Below are 11,611 nucleotides of genomic sequence, written 5' to 3' on the forward strand. Positions count from 1 at the left end.
TCTCCTGGGTCCCATCTCCCACTCTGGTTCCCATGGGAAGGACCGCAGGGAAGTGTAACCTTGGCTTTGGCTTCTAGAGTGGCCAGGGGCTGAGGACCATGTGGAAGATGAGAGCTGGTTCATTCATTCAGTGGCTCATTCACCCAGTCAGACACTCATTCACTCATTAATCATCAACCAAGCTGCTATTTATGGGGTGGATTTATGGGGTGCTTGGGGGATGAGTAAAATCCAGTCCTGTCCTCAGAAGTTTGTGCCATATGCACAAAAAGGTCTAGAAGATTCCTCTAGCCCCACCTCACACCCACCATCGAGGTTCTGTAGAACAGCCCATCATACCCGCAGCCCAGGTAAGTGTCCTGACTGGGAGTTGAACCGGCAACCCTTAGGGGCACAGGACAACGCTCAACCAAAGCAGCCCCTCCAGCCAGGCCCAGCTTTACTACTTTAATGTATTGTTTGCAGTTAGTTTTTATCTCGAGCTAACAGGTGGCTCTGCTTCTTACAGTCAACGGAAAACTTATAAATACGTTTCCCGCATACAATGTGTTGTAAGTGACAGAGAGCTCTTTACCTCACAAGGCAGCCCATCTAGATGAACAAGTCTACTTGGTAAAAGCTCTTCCTGAGAAACAGGAAGTTGAGTCCTTTTGTTTACTCGTTCAGCCCGTTGTGGCCTCAAGAAACTCAGTATAAGGTTGCCGGAAGCGGCCTCTGCTGAGGCTGAGTTGCTACCAAGTGCGTCCCGAGTGCAGCGGCAATGACCAAACAAAGGTCATGGGAGCTACTTCAGACCTATTTCCAAATACTCTCTTCAAAGAAGTTTAGGATTCTGGCACAGCTCACCCCTCTAAATGTAAAGTTCCATCTACAGCCCTGGCTGGTGTGGCTCCATTGGTTGGGCGTCATCTGGTGCATTAAAAAAAAAAAAAAAAGATGTACATACACCGTTACTACCACTTGTCTTCCTTTCTGTCTCATCTATGGAACCAACCACATCCTAGTCAAGAGAGGCCTAAACGCTCGGGAGAACCTACCCAGCACAACTGCAGTGCTTGTGCTCAAGATCCTGGGAACACAGACATGCAATGGACCCGGCCAAATGGCAGAGGAAGGCCGAGGGCTGGAGGAGCCCCTGAGCTGGTGGAGAAGGACCTCTGGCCAGCCCGCTGGGACCTCGAACCCCCAGTGGCCCTGGCTGCTTTGGACAGAGCAGGCATGAGAAAGGGCAACATCACATTTGAGCAAAAGGGATAGCAATGGTGGCCTCCCCTCCAGCTGACTTTTCCTCTGCTGGGCGATAGGGGCTCCCCACCTTTAACCCAACCATGCCAGCCTCCAGCTACGGTTCTCTGGAGAGAGGAAGCTGGTAGGAGAAACAGGATGGCAGAGACACCCGTAGATATGTGTCTACATCCTGTTTCCCACCTCCCAGCCTCCCCACTCTGTGTACAGAGAAGAAATGGGCTAACACTGATATCGAGGGGGGAGTACCTGGTACATGTGTGCTCAGAGGGGACAGTGCAGTTAGAGGAAAAGGCAACTGGAATCCTTGGCCATTCGGGTGCCAGCTAAGTGTTCAGGCTTCTCCTTCTTCTGCCCCGCCAGCTGCCTCTCGGTCCTCACCAGTCCCCAGTGAGGGACCAGGGATGTCCTTACGGGGGGCAGCTCAGGGGAGGGGAGTCAGGATCTGGTTGACCTCCCATTGCCTCCTCAAAAATGAAAAGCTAATAACACCCCCCCCCCCCACCACCACCACCGCCACTTGACCTTGCTTTGCTGGTTTTTATTTTTAATTTAAATCATCTGATTTTTACATCTTTTAATTGTAGTTAAAAACACATAAAAATATCCATCTTACCCATTTCTAAATGTACAGCTCAGTTGTGTTAAGTATAGTCACCTTGTTGTGCAATCAGCCTCCAGAACTTTTTCATCTTGCACAACTGAAACTCTGTACCCATTAAACAACAACTTCTCATCCCTCCCTCCCCCATTCCTGGCCACCACCATTCTATTTTCTGTTTCTACAAACTTGACCACTCTCAATACTTCAAAAAAAGGGGGTCATTCAGTAGTTGTCTGGCTTATCACACTTAGCATGATGTCCTTAAGATTCATCCATGTTGTATGTGTTGGGATTTATTTCCTTTTTAAGGCTGAATAATATTCCATTGTATGTACATACCACATTTTCCCCATTCATCCACTGATGGACACTTGGGTTGCTTCCACCTCTTGGCTGTTGTGAATAAGGCTGTCAGGAACACAGGTATGTAAATATCTCTTTGAGACCCAGCTTTCAATTCTTTTGAATATATACCCACAAGTGGAATTACTGGACCATGTGGTAATTCCATGTTTAATTTTTTGAGCAACCGCCATGCTGTTTTCCACAGCGGCCGTGGCATTTTGCATTCCCACCAGCAGTGCACAGGGGTTCCGATGTCTCCACTCTGCCTTGGTTTTAAGGAGTCATTAAGAACAGGGGCTCCCCAGCACCTCTCGACTTGAAATGGGAACCCAGGACCTCTCTCCAACTTAGAGTGACTGCAGTTCTGCCTTTTCCTGCCTTTCCCTCAGAGCCCCCAGGGCCATTTCTGGTGGAATCTCCCAGCCATCGCCTGTCCCAGCAGCCTGGGAGGAATACACATCCACACGGACTTCCAAGGCAATGAGCGAAGCAAACACCCAAGAGCATGGTGCTCTCAAGTAAGAGCTCCTCCCACTGCAGGGCCCTCAGCGGTGAGACAGATTCCGGGCAAGGAGCACAGTGGGCTACGCCCGCTCCTGATGGCTGTGTGGGGCATGTGGTCATAACACAGCGCCTAGGGGTTGGGGCCAAGGGAAGCTGGAGAGGGCAGGCGTATAAGTCCAGGCCACCTCAACTCTCCAGGGCAGCCTCCAGCCTGGCCTCCCTGTCTCCCTCCTTTTGTGCTAGGGCTCAGCAGCCAGAGGGCTCATTCCAAAATTCAAGTTCAGTCCACCACTTCCCCCCTGAAAACGGTTCCTGGCTCCCCACTGCCCTCAGACTCCGTCCTCCTACTCTGAGACCCAGCCACACAAAGTGCTTCAGTTGCTAGAACATGCACACTCTGTGTATCTGCCGGGCCTTTGTACCCAGTTTTCCTAGCTTGGAACATTCTCTCCCACAACACCCACTGTCCTCCCATCAACTAACTAGTTCTAGTCAACCTTGGGTCTCATCCCAGATATCGCTTCCTCCAGGAAGCCTTCCATGGTTTCCCGGGTTCTGAGTCAGGGCCTCTTCTCAGTATTACCATTAGGTCATCACAGGACTCTCACGCTGGTGTGTTCCCTGGTGGCTCGCCTATGTTTCTAAGTCACTGGGTCCTGTGAGCAGAGTCTTCTTCATTTGTATCCCCAGCACCCAGCGCACAGTCAGGCTCAGTGGAGGTGTTCCTTACAAGGTTTCTGATGAGTGAATGAATATGTGAGTGAATGCATGAAGGTCCGAGTCAGGAGGCTGCTGAAACAGGAGGAGTGGAGGTGCTAGCAGACTCCCACCTTCTTTCCCCCCATATAATCACAAGTGCTCTAATGTACAACCACAAATGTCAAGTTAAAAAATTAGCCAGATCTTTCCGCTTCTTTCTGTGGGAAACTGTTTATTGCCTTCACTATCTGATAAGCGTGGACAGAGAGCCCACCTCCCCCCCCCCCCCCCCCCCCCAGGCTGGGTGCCTTTGAAGCCCTAGCAAAGGTCTGAGTTAGGCGCCACCTCTGTTTGTCCAGACAGTGGTAGCTGAAACTACTCCCCCATTTATTATGTAAATCCTTGCTGATGGGCTAGTCTGCCTGTTAATGGGGGGTCGCCTGCCTAAGGGCTATGCTAGGGGTGCATCCCAGATCAATAAAAGCTTGGTGAGGCCTGAGCACGGGAGGAAGTCCTTCCCCTTGAGTTGGACTTGCTCGCCTGGTCCCCCAATATTTCCAAATTATCTCTTGTCTTTTCATATTCATTTGTGTACGGCTCTGCTTCCAGTTCCTGAACCCTGATCCACGCGGGACGTGGGAAGGAAACACTCAACACTTTCTTTTTTTTTTTCGGTTGTCAAATGATCTTTAACTGAAATATTTTCCTTTGTGGTTCTTAACTAGCCGGGCATTCCACTGCACCACTGTGATGTCATCTATGATGTCATGAGGGTGGCAGCCATCAGCCTTGCAGCCCACAGACTTAGTCCCCAGGATCTCAATGGTTCCAGAGAGTTCTCTAGCTAAAGATCAGTGCCACATCTGTCGGGCAGTGTTGACAATTTCATCAAAAGCCTTGGCTGATTGTGGCTCAGTTGGTTGAGTGTCGTCCTGCGCATCAAAAGGTCGCCGGTTTGATTCCTGGTCCGGGCACATACATGCTCAGGTTGTATGTTCAACTGATGTTCCTCTCTCTCTCCCTCTCCCTTCCTCTCTCTCTAAAGAAAAAATAAATAAAGACATATTCTTTTTTTTTTTTTTTTTTTTTTTTTTTTTTTTTTTAAATATATTTTATTGATTTTTCACAGAGAGGAAGGGAGAGAGATAGAGAGTTAGAAACATCGATGAGAGAGAAACATCGATCAGCTGCCTCTTGCACATCCCCCACTGGGGATGTGCCCGCAACCCAGGTACACGCCCCTGACCGGAATCGAACCCGGGACCTCCCAGTCCGCAGGCCGACGCTCTATCCACTGAGCCAAACCGGTTTCGGCAAAGACATATTCTTAAAGTGACATTTCCACGGCGCTTAATGTGCTTTTGCTTCTTTCTGTCTCTTGGCGGTTCCTTGAGAGCTTTGATGATCAGGGCAGAGGCAGAAGACACTACCTCAGTCTGGGCCTGTGAGTTCTGAACGGCCAGTTTTACCGCAATCCTCAGACCGTCCCAATCACCGGCTCTTTGGCGATGTCATCGCTAGCCTTTTTGGAGACAGACCCAGGGGCCCAATCTTGGAACCCAGAGCAGACGTGGTATGGACTTCCCCACCAGTGCACCTCAGGTACACGACTTGGATCTCCCTGGGGTCAAACTCTGATGGCTGGGTGGAGGCAGCTGGTGTTGGATGAATCCGGATTCGGAAGAAAGTTTCACCGAGGCCGCCTCTGAGCCAAAGGAGTTGGCTTCTTTCCTATCCTCCGACCTTCAGGGTCTCCTCAGAGTTAAGGGGCAATGAAGACAGGGAGGCCATGCAAATGAGACAATCCCTGGTGTTCTTTTGGAAACTGTTCCAAAGCTCTGGGTTAAGGGCATATTTGAATTTATCTGGCTGTCCTCTGCCCTGTGCCACTGAGTGGTGACAAGGTTATGGTTCCTCCCAGCCCTCCCCGGCTTCCCAGTGTCTGTCCAGCGATCCACCTGCCTCCCTCGGCCTTTCCCAACTTTGCTAAGAGACGCTGTGATCTATGGCCTTTATCAGGGAGCCAGCCAGGCTGACGGGCCCCAGGAGCCAGGTGCCACGGTGATGGATCTCTGGGAGCTGGGCTCTAATTGGCCATTCCCCATGGAGCATGGAGACTTAGTGAGACAAAAATCTCCCCTGCAGCATCCTGAATCTTTTTCCTGCCGCTGATAAACAGCAATTTCCCGGGCTGGGGACATTGAGGAGAGCAGGTTCAGCGGGGGGAGGAGCACAGAAAGGGATGCACCCGAACTGCCAGTAGCTCCCCGGAGCCTTCGGAGCTGCACATCCTGGAAACACAGAGTATCAGGGAATTTTCTGTAAACACTGCTGCCAGCATCACTCTAGTTAACGACAGCCGGCAGAGCCCCAAAGAACTGCCGTATCAATTAGCCCGTCTCTCCCGCGCCGTCAGGAGAGGGTGGGAGGGGCAGGCAGGGTCCCTTCTCTGCTTTATTAGTGCCCCTGTGAGGCAGGGGTTTGATGCGCATGATCTTCCAGTCCCGGGAGGTGGGAAGTGTTAACCTCATTCAAAAGATAAAGAAACTGGAACGCATGTGTGACTTACCAATACCAGGCCCGGAATGCAAAGCAGAGTCTGCTGAATCCCAGAGCCCACGCCCTCTCTGCTCTCCAGGGCCATCTCATCCAGTGGCCTCCGCCCAAGGTGCCAGGCGGTGCAATGTGGCCCCTCCTCGCCTGGCTAGCCCAGGGCAATGCCCTGATGGAAGCCATGCTGTGGTGGGGGGCTCTGCTCTGCCCCCTCTTCTCCCCTCGCTCGGTTGGCTCCTCCACCCCTCACCCATTTGGGGACTCGGAAAGGTCAGACAGCATCCGAGACCTCTCACCCTCGTCCTCTTCTGTGCATCAGGAGCCACCTTACTTCTTAATTGAGAGGAAGTGCAAGGCAATTAACAAGGGGTCACATGCAAGGAGAGCCACAGCCACCCGCACGTGCAGAGGCCTGAGGCCTGTGCGGGGCCCCGGTGAAGCGCAGCGCCGACTCCTTGCAGCCCTGGCACAGGTCACCGGAGCGGCGCTTTCGGGCCTCCTGGGCTTCCAGCAAGGGCAGCCTCCTTAGTTATCTCCTCGCACTGGGGCTGCAGGGATGAGGGGAGGTCCAGAGGCCACTTGTGCGGAATTCAGCTCGGTCTAGAAGATGATTTTTCCAGTGAAACAAGATTCAGTGAGAATGGAAAGCTCAGATGGATGAGGCTGAGACAGACACCCAACAGCTGTTCTAGAAGATTCCCTGCTACATCACCCACACACACAAATGTGCACACATGTGGACTCACACACACACACCCCTCACAGCTCCACCCTAGCTGGGACGGCTGTCAAGCATCACCCCACACACCAGGAGCACCCCAGTTTTTGTGCAGCCTCCTGCCTCCCTCTCTGCTCAGTACTTATACCCAGAAACCAGAATCACAGACGACAAACCAGACCCAGGGAGCGTGCTGGTCTTGCCCTCCTAGGACTTCCAGCTTTGAGCTGAGTCCCACACGGATTCAACCAAGCCGGCCGGAGCAGGGGAAGAATTTCCGTTGCCTAAAAAGCTAATGTGAGGTGAGCCGGCATTAATAACGCATCGTGTCTAGACAGGAGGCAATGGGCCCGAAACTCTGCCCTGCTCAGACTGCGCGTGGCTCCGCCTGAGAGCCGATGCTAAGAGCCTCTGGAAACGTGGGCCGGTCAGGGAGGGCACCAGCAGGGAGGGGTAGATGCCACCCTCCACACTCACAGGGAGAGCCATCTCAGAAGCTGTGGGGCGGTCGGTGGAGGTGGGAGGAGCGTGGCTCTCAGAAGTCTCAGCGAGGACCCTCAGACACTGGCTGGTGAGAACCCTGTCACAATATGTATCCCAACAGCCCATCACAGTGTTTGCCAGCTTAGGCTACGGAGTCAGACACATCTGGCTTCAACTCCTACTCTGCCCTCTACTAACTGTATGACTTTGAAGAGGTTACTTGAAACTATTTCTTCTTAAGCCTTGAGTAAGGAGGCTTAAGAGAGGTTAATGCAGGTAAAGTAGAGTGGTAAGCACTTGATGCATCTTAGCTAGAACCATTGTCCTACATAAGGACAAGCAGTGGGGCGATGCCAACAACCAGTCTCAGAGCGGCTGGGGGTGGGACTAGATCACCTCTGAGATCCCTTCCACCTCCAAGGACATGCAGACCCGCCCATTCATTTTTTTTTTTCTTTTTCTCATTCAACAAATCAAACTACTCTGTGACAGAAACTATGCTAGGCCCTGAATAAACAAGGGATCAGAGACTACCTCACACTCATGTCTTCCGTCTGAGACCACTTAATCATTGCCTTAAAGCCCTCCCCGCTGCCCTGGCCTGTTTGGCTTCAGGGATAGAGCATCAGCCTACAGACTGAAGGGTCCCGGGTTTGATTCCAGTCAGGGGCACATGCCCGGGTTGCAGGCTCAATCCCCACTAGGGGGCATGCAGGAGACAGCTAATCGGTGATTCTCTCTCATCATTGATGTTTCTATCTCTCCCTCTCTTTTCCTCTCTGAAATCAAAAGTAAATAAATAAATCAAGCAACTTAAAAAAAAAAAAAAGCCCTCCCCGCTGATCAGAAGGATGGAATGTTGGCATGCAACACACACATGTACACACCACCACGCCGTCACACCCTCACCAACATGGCAATTACTGAGCCCGGAGCTAAGCCCGGATGGTTCAAGGCTTGGCTATTTATTCACCCTGCAGCCACCTCACAGGCTGTCTCCGGACCCTCTTAATGACCCATCCATGGCAGCAAGGTCTGTCTGCCACAGCCACGTTCGATTCTAATCTCTATTCTTTGGGCAAACAAACAAACCTACATCTTCGCAAAAGTGACCCTGTTGGCAAGAACCCTCGTTCCACTAGACTAGGTGTCTGTTCCAGGAGAATGAATCGTAGCCCCTCCATGGATGAGGTCTGACATAACCAGCCTGGCCTCAAGCAGCTGACTGGTCCCCCTCAGTTATGGTACCAAGTTGGGAGCTCGGTAGGATTCTGCTTTGGGGATGTGGGACATTTAACAATGGTGGCAATCAGGTTACTCTTGCTGAGATTATGCAACCAAGCCTATGCCAAGCCTTCAACTTGGTCACCATGGCCACTCTGTTCACAAACCCACTGAGCAAACCCTGTGGTTCCTGAGGGAAAATGCTAACATGCACCGAGTGGGCCATCTTGTCTACCTGATTACTAATAAGAGCTTGGTAGATATCCACATGGAAGACAAATAACCTCATGTTCTGTGCCCATTCCAAAGGGCCCATCCACATATTTTTTTTCTAAACTTCCTTGTCACCAGTTCTTGAATCTTACCCCCTCCAAGTTCTTGACCATCTGGCCAAGTCATTAGCAAAGCACATGAATTAGTGAGAGCCTTACCTGACGCCATCTCTCCTTTCCAGCAAAGTCATCAGCTGTCCTGCTCCGAGTCCTCCCACTGGTGGATTTCTGTGCGCTCCTGAACGGAGCTATAATGCTGAAGTCGTTTACTTTGGGTGGATACCAACATACCAGGAAGAGTTTTGCAAAGCAGTCTTGGTTTTCCTCCTCCTCAGTGAACTCTCCATGAGGCCATACGTGTAGATTGAGGAAGAGGAGGGGGGCAACAGGAATGAGCACACTGAGAGCTTGAGTGACTTGCTCCACACCTTACATGAGCCATTGGCATCCGCTTGGGCCAGTCCCACAGATATCACTTGCTCTTGATTATAGAGAGCTGCTTGGGCAGGCCTGCATGTATGGGTTCGTCACCATGATGAGTAGCTTTGGTTGGATGCTCGTGTGTCCAGCGGTCAGTGGTTTCGTCTATTGGGCCAGCAACAAGCCAAACTGTTTCTCAAAAGAATAGTGACCTGGCAAAAAGAGCATCTGTTTGCTCCCAAAGTCTCAGGCCCTTCTGGGATTTTCCTATTGAGTTTGCCACAGGCTCCACGTGGTATCTCAAGATTGGTCTCCAAAATTCAGAGACTGGTGTTCAGCCAAAATGAAGTAAGAAAGACAAGATTTACTCTCCCACCTAAAACAACCAAAAAAACAGACAAAATGTTCGAAATGACTATTGATAAGACGATGACCATTTATAAGACATTACAAGACCAGGCAACGAAGGGCAGCGATCTCTTTGAAATGGGAAATAAACAAGGCCAACCCTGTGATTACCCCAGCTTACTACCTTAAGAGAGTTTCCAGGTCACAGGTAGAATGGGGGTCCCAGGTCGAGCCTGGTGGACTCCCTGAGTTAAGGAGACAATGCTGAGAGTACAAGGCAGGTGGACCTCACAGGAAAGAAAACCAGAGAGAAGAGAGTTCCACAGAGGGAGAACGCTGGAGATCTAAAGCGAAATCCACTGCAAGTATTCAGCTGAGAACCGATCAGCACATACCCACAGGAATCTGGGAGGTGGGGCAAAGAATAATCTGAATAGACGAAGGAATTAAGGAAACAGTGCCCAGCACACACAACCTGGGAACAGTACCCTACTGGCCAGCCTGGAAAACCCCATCATTCGTGGGACGTTCAACACATGAAGCAAAAGCAGATAGAATGGCAAAGAGACATAGACAAATCCACAATTATGGTCAGAGATTTTAAACCTCCCTCTCAATAACGGATAGAACAAGTTGTCAGGATCTTTTGACACAAAATATTTGAACAACACTATCAACCAACTTGATCTAATCAACATTCACAGAACACTCTACTCAATGACAGCAGAGGACACGTTTTTTTTTCAAGTAGACATGAAACTTTTATCAAGAGAGATCATCTTCTGAGCCACAAATAAAACTCAATATGTTTTAAATGATTTAAGTCATACCAAGTCTCTTCTCTGAGCACAATGGGGAAAAATTAGAAATCAATATAAAAAGATAACTAGACAATCCCCAAATATTTGAAAACTAAATGACACTTCTAAATAACCTAGGGGCCAAAGAAAAGAGAAATTAGGGAGTATTTTGGATTGAATGAAAATAAAAACACAACACATCGAGGTCCTCGGGGTGCTGCTATAACTGTACTTGGGGGGATCGTGTAACACTCAACACATAGTAAAGGCGAAAGGTTTCAAGTCAGCAGTCCGAGCTCACTTCTGTTCGCATCTCCCCACCAGAGCACAGCTCTCTAAGCAGGGCATGCACCACCCTTCCAGCCCCCATCTACCAAACATAGCACAATGCCAGGTCCACCCCAGGCCTCCAGAACCATGACTTCACTGACCCGAATTCCACCCTCACTGGCTTCCCCTTCCCAGGAGCTAGGAGAATGCCCTCTGGACCTGGGCCTTCTAGTTTATCCATTTGGAATCAACAAAAACCTGGGCTCATCACACAGCCCCAGGAGACACTGGGGACTGGAGCTGGACCCGCTCCCAAGTCCAATCTGTGAGACGAGCCGGAACCAGCCCCTTAGCTTTCGCACCGCTGTTCCCTCCTCACACAGCTCTTCACGCCTCTGGCTCCTTCTCGGCGATTGGTTTCAGGTCAGACAGCCTCAGAAAGGCCTTCTGGGTAATGCTCCCGGCTGTCTCAGCCTATCCCTGACCTAGATGTCCTCACTGGAAGTTTGCTTTGGAGAACTTCCCCTCCCCCAGTGGACTCAGTTCTGGTAAAACTGTCAGTTGAGGTGCCCTGTCTCCCCTGGCCAAAGAGTGAGAACCATCTGTCCCTGGATTGTGACTTCTGGGCAGTGTCCCCAAAACAAGACTGTTGGGAGACATAGGTGCCAAAGGCCACACCCCCCTGAAGAGACGGGGTGCCTGCCACAAAATAACCCTTCTGCCCTGCCCTGCTTGGCTCAGTGGATGGAGTGTCAGCCTGTGGACTGAAGGGTCCCAGGTTCGATTCCAGCCAAGGGCACATGCCTGGGTTGTGGGCACAATCCCCAGTAGGAGGTGTGCAGGAGGCAGCCGATCAATGATTCTCTCTCATCATTGATGTTTCTCTCTCTCTCCGTCTCCCTTCCTCTCTGAAACCAATAAAGAAATATAAAAAATAAAAATAAAAAAATAAATAACCCTCCTTCTGTGCCTGCTTATTCTTTTTCTCCTTTATTCTTTCATCTATGAACTTCCCTTATCCTTCCAGAAATTTCTTTTTGGTTAAGTTTTCCTTGAGTTAGTTTCTATTGCTTGCAATAAAGAACCTGATGCAGGACTTCCATGGCTAAGAGATCCACCAAAGGAC

The 11,611-nt window shown here is 50.5% G+C and overlaps 1 pseudogene; it reads right to left on the minus strand.

The window, feature by feature from the left end:
- Positions 1–4,114: 4,114 nt before the first annotated feature.
- LOC138995932 (large ribosomal subunit protein uL11-like) lies at positions 4,115–7,862 on the minus strand (annotated as a pseudogene).
- Between the last annotated feature and the right edge of the window lie 3,749 nt (positions 7,863–11,611).

The sequence above is a fragment of the Myotis yumanensis genome, unplaced genomic scaffold (genome assembly GCF_028538775.1).
Source record: "Myotis yumanensis isolate MYYU_CA2020_CCGP unplaced genomic scaffold, mMyoYum1.0.hap1 SCAF_17, whole genome shotgun sequence".
NCBI lineage: Eukaryota > Metazoa > Chordata > Mammalia > Chiroptera > Vespertilionidae > Myotis > Myotis yumanensis.